We start from the raw sequence: 6,000 nt of genomic DNA on the forward strand, positions 1-6,000 counted from the left end.
TCATTGAAGGCAAGGATGGCCTCTCTTTTGCCCTGTAGTTGGGTTTCCAGTACTTGGCACAGTGCCTGGCACACAGCACCCACTGGATTATTGTTGTATCCCACTCATTAGCATGGTGTTCACACACAATATGTGTTTAGTAAACTAATTGACTCAAACTGTATTAAATGGCACAGAAAGGCGTTATCCCACTCCAGATCTAAAGCCCTAAGCATCCTGGTCAGATCTGGTGGTGCTCCCTGGTTGACTAAGGTAGGACTCCAGAATCAACATTAACTGGCAAAACAGAGAAGGTATAATGTTCAATCTTTTAGGAGAGTGACACTTTCAAGGAAAAACCATCAACTTGCAGATTGGAAGTTAAATTTCTTGATCAGTAGCTCAGCCACTAGAGCAGTTCTGCCCTCAGCCAGAGCTTCCCTCCTGTGAAGGAGGCAAGATCAGTTAGGGCCAATCATAAGATGATATACTAAGAATTATCCTCTAAAATTAAAGAAAGTCAATCCCAGGGAGGGTAAGGGAATTTCCTCGGACACAGGGAACAGGTGATAGAACTAGAGAATGGAGGCTCCTCAAGAACGGCTCATGGATGTCCTGGCTCTCCAAAAGGACTTTGTTGGGATCCTGCTGTGGGGAGGGAGGGCGTGAAGGCCTACCACACTCCAGGCCCTGCAAACAAACTCAAAGGAGGCACATTTCTTGCCCTCAAAGGGATTCCAATGTAATTGGGAAGAGAAAAAAAGACAGGAAATAATTTAAAAATAAAAGAAGATAGAATGTAATTAATTTTTAAGATATCTAAGGACGGAGAATAAATTGTTTAGGAGGTATGAGCATGAATGGTCATGAATAGTTAGAGAAGGAGATGGGCAGGATAGAAAGCCCCACATATTGCTGGGCCTGCTGTAGGATCCCCCTCTGCTTGTTGGGGTCACAGTGTATCTGGGGAGATTTTCTAACCCCACTGGGGAAGCAGCTTCTTGCTGAACTTGGCTACAGGGAGTTCTGGTCCAGGGTAGTGAAGAGAGGGAATGTGAGGGCAGGGAGGACTTTCATTTTTATCTTTGTATCCCAAGACCTAACATAATGCCTGACACATAGGAAGAGTTTAATCAGAGTAATACAATGAATTACGTTAGGTTGGATTGAATTGAAGAGATCCACATATCATATCTGAAAAGAGAGAAAGGGAAAAAATGTATCTATTATCAAATAAATAAATCATTAATTAAATATTAATAGTAGATGGGTATATAGATGGAAGCATGGGATCAAGAAGGGAGAACTAGGCCGAGCAGGGGAAAGATGGTATTTGAGATAGTTTAGGTCTATGTTGAACTTGGACAGAAGTCCTCAGAGCTACCCCTTGCTGCTGCTGCAAAATATTTCAGAAGAGGCTCTTTATGATGGAGTGGGCTGTAGTCCCCACCACAGCTCTCTCTGTGTCTCTCTGTCTCTCTTTCTCCTCCCACTCCCCTCATTTCCCTGAATCTCCACTAAGTTCTTCTAAGATACCCACATTCATTCCCCAGGGACACGTTTTGGGTAGTTGCAGAAGCGATGGTGTTAGGAGAGTCATTGGAGAAAGTTATTTTCATCCTCTATGTCCCCATGACACTTTTAGGCCACATCAGGTTTTCATACCTTGGAGGTCCGGCCTCATGACAATGTTAAAACTGTCTGTACAGTCTGACCCAGTTGGTATTCATAATCTATACAGATTGCTGCAATCATCACAATTAGGAGCGAATCCATATTGATTACCGGGAATAACAACAGTGACTCAGATGGACCATTTCAGACAGACCACAATCCCATTGTCTGACACAAATAAACTCACATATTTACTCTTTGCAGTAGAGGCTTTTCATCTTGAGGGGAGGGGAGAAAAAGTATCATTAAAAAAGAAAGCTCTCCTGGTGGAAGGGAGAAATTTCCATAAGGTTAAAATAATGAAAACTATTTTAAAATAACAAAAGGCATTAAATCACTCCAGGGGGCTCTGTAGCCATTAATGAAAGGGACTGATCAATCCACTTCTGGAAGATAATTCTTCCCATGGTACCTTTATAGAGAAGATAGAGAAATATGGTCTAGGTAGGTGGCAAAAAAGTGAAGTGAATTAGTATCTGATTGAATAAGATGATTTTAACCTGGAAATAGGTCTCTGATGGTGTGTCTTTACATTTTGTGTTTAGTCTTATTCTGCTAAAAAAAAAAATCAGTTTTTTTAGATAAAACAAACAAAATTTAATGAGTCAAATTCCCAGGTAATAGTATTGCAGAACTTTAAAGTTGAAAGGACCCCAGTTCCCTAATCTGAGTCATATATAGAACAAAGGGCTTCACACAAGGTGTCATGAAGGGAAGTCAAGCTGAAAGTTAAGTATAATGAATAGTAAATTTAATGACAGCATGGAGGTCAAAAAAACTTTGGAATTCTGGATAGATTTATAGAAAATTGAGATTTAGCTTCCTAACATGGACCACATGATAAACACAAGATGGTTCAAATCTAGATGGTTAATATTATTATTGTGGACATGTATGAGGATACACAAAATACATACAAAATATTTTGGGGAGGAGGCATTCACAGTGCTCAGAACTCTCCTTCCTTAACCCCTATGGTCTACAGCCTTCCCTTAAGCCAATTGTCTGCCACTAAGGCCCCAGTCTATTTCCTGACCCATCTCTTCTTGAATAGCCGTCTTGGATCTCATAGTGGATTGAACCCCAGTTATTTGTATTCCATTCCTCTTTGACTGGTCTGACCTTTGAGAGTCTATAAGAGCCAGGACCTACATGTCCTTTCCTGTGCCTATATGCTGGTCGTTAAATGGATTGAGCATGTTTTACTCCATGGTCTTGTTGTCTCTGATACTTCATGGATTTCAGTTCTTTCTGGGGTGGTTGATCCCGTTGCTTCTCCAATCTGATTTTGACAGTATTAGAAATGGTCGGTGTGTCCCTGCAGCTATTCATGATATGAGTTGGGAAGACCACATTTTACCTGTGCTGATGCTATTCATTGACGGGCACTTTGACACAATGAAGACCAAAAGAGGTTTCCTGATGACAAGAAGCTACTTAGAGCCTTGACCACACTAGTTATCCATAAAGAAAGAGGTGTGTGGCGGCAGGGACTTGGAAATGTATGCTAATCTCTGCTCAGAAGAAGAAAGGGCTCCTTGTAAGAGCAAATCTAAGCATCAATAATCCCCAGTAATGACTTCTTTCATGAAAACCAGAGGAATGGACTTCATTGCAGGGTTTTCTTGGACTCTTTAACCACAGGAGTGGCTGACAAAAGTGAAAAGAGAGTGAGAAGAAAGAGAAAAAGAGAAAAGGACAAAGAGAGAGATAAAGAGAGAGAGACAGAGAGAGAGAAAGACACATACACACAGAGACAGACAGAGAGACAGACAGATAGGGTTAAGATTCAAAAGGTTCATTTAATATAGAATGGTATTTTTTAGCTCATCACAAAGGTTCCATTACCTAATAATTCTCAGCTATCACTTGAGAGAGATTAATACTGGGGATTACAGACTTGTTGGCAAGTGATTGGCCCTTGGGGTCCCTTTTTAACTAAAAGGGTCTGTAATCTCTTGTAATACCTTCTCTAAGGGGGATAATCATTTTTACCATAAGGTGTTTTCCTTTTTTTAATTGTTATTCTGGCCACAAATCGACAAACACATTGATGGAAAACTATCTTTGTCTTTAAGAACAAATAAGTCTCTATTTTGGTGATTTGTTGTTTTCAGTTCATTTTTTTCAGTTTAACCTCATTTTTATGAAAGTTCACCATCTGACAAGCTATCACAAAGCAGAGTCCAAGAACTCTGGGAAATGAAGCAGAGAAACCTAAGGTGGGGAAGGAAGAGAAACTAGATTTTTGTGGCAAATGTGTTTGTAAAGGACTTCCGACTATCTTTTCAAGACACTGTAAGAGGGAAAGGGAATCCTAAATAATGAATTCTCAGGACATAGGGGTTGGGAGGGAGGAGATGTAGAACTGAGAGATCCCCAAAGTATTTATTCTTTGGAGGCAGTCTTTAATATTGGGTTAAAACTTCAGATGTTTATCGTCTAATAAAATCTTTCCTATTCTTTCATATAGTCCTTGCCCGAGAACAGGCCCTCATTGCCTCTTGACCATCGCAGTGACTTTTTAATTGGTCCCATTGTTTCAAGTCTATCATCCAGATACTGGGGCTATAAATATAAAAAAATGAAATAGGTCATGCATTCAAGGAACTTACATTTGGTTGGGAAGAACAACATGTACACAGAGAAGTCAATAGAAAATATATTCAAATTAAATCAAAAGAAATGTGGGGAGAATGGGGAAGCATTACAATTTAGGAGTAAAGAGAATCAGGAAGGGACTTTAAGTGAGAAATTTCAAAGGCTGGGAGAGAAGGGAATAAGAAATAATTTGTGCAAAAACTGGGAGGAAGGAGATGATATAGATGGGAAGTTATTTGATTGGAATGAAGACTGGGAAATGTTGAGAAACATGAACCCATTCTAGAAAAATAGATTGGAGTGAGATTTGGGAGGGGCTTAAATTCTAAAGGGAGAAGTTTATATTGTAACCTGAGACCAATAAGCCACCATAAGTGGTCAGATCTGTGCTTTAGGAATCTCAAATGGACATAAAGGATGGGATGAAGAGCAGATGACATGGGAGGACCAGAAGAAATTGAGAGGGTATTTGCAATAGTTCAGATGACAGGTGATGGGGGTCTCAATTAGGTCAGAATAAAGAGAAGAGGAAAGATAGAATATGGGGGGCAAGACAGAGGGAAGAGTTGAGAATGATGATAGGGGGCCCAATATGGCTAACTGGAATAGAGATATAAGAGATAGGGATTTTAGAAAGAGGACTAGTGCTGGGGAAGAGGTAATGAGCTCCATTTTGGACTTAGGAACTTAATTAGGAAGCCATCTAGTGGAACTGTCCAGCAGCAAATGAAAGAACAATGTCCTAAAGCTCAGGTGAGAGATGAGGGATTAACATGTACGTTTGAGAGTCATCCAGGTAGAGCTGTTAGTTGCTCCTTTGAGGGAAAGAATTGAGGAGTTGATGAGAGTTCTGGGAGAGTGGAGAGGTAGAAGAGGGACAGAACTCTGGGGTAACCCAACAATAGGAGGCGAGACAAGGCTGTAAAAGCCCAAATTGGGATATCTAGGAGGAGGGTGTAGTCAAGTGTCTAGTGCCACAGAGAGTTAAGAAGAGTGAAGTCTGAAACCAGCACATTGATCCCTGGGGTGACGTTTTCTTTGAGATTCTTCTGTATTCTGTTTTCTTTTTTGCTGATAACGCTGCCTTGGTCTAAATGCATTCTGACTGGTAAATAGAGCAGAAAGCAGAGCGGCTGTTTCAGAATACTCAGTGAATAAGAAAATTGTGGTCTAGGTAGTTCTGAGAGTGGCAGCTGTCGGACAGGAAGCAGACGGCCTTCACCTCCAACAATGTGCTGCTGAACACTGAGCTCAGAGCTCTTTACACAAAAGATCTGCATTTTCAAAAGTCAACAATTTTAAGGCTTTTTTTTTTTTTTTTTTTTTTTTTTTTTTGCCAGGCTATATTTAAGTCACAAACACAGACTGTTTGTTTTTTCATTTTTAAACATTTGATATCAACTGACAAATAAATGTTTTGACCAAAAATATTTTTGGATTCCATTATAGCAAAATAAAGTGAAATAAAATCTTTCTGGGGCAAATAAATAGCTTTATTGCTATCCTTGCTATTTTTTATATTATTTACATATGTTTTAAAAATCTACATTTTTCCCCACTTTACTTCCAAAAAGAAATGAAAGTAGTTATAATTTGAAATCTAAAAGTTAAAATCGACAAAGAAATAAAATAATTAAGATAGTTAAGAAGAATCCATGAATTATGTAATGACAGAATCATTAAGATGGCACAGATTTCTGAGACCATCCAGTCCAAACATATCTTGATGAAGTCTTGATGAACAAA

This window comes from Sarcophilus harrisii, chromosome 1 (genome assembly GCF_902635505.1).
Source record: "Sarcophilus harrisii chromosome 1, mSarHar1.11, whole genome shotgun sequence".
In the NCBI taxonomy this organism is placed as follows: Eukaryota; Metazoa; Chordata; class Mammalia; order Dasyuromorphia; family Dasyuridae; genus Sarcophilus; species Sarcophilus harrisii.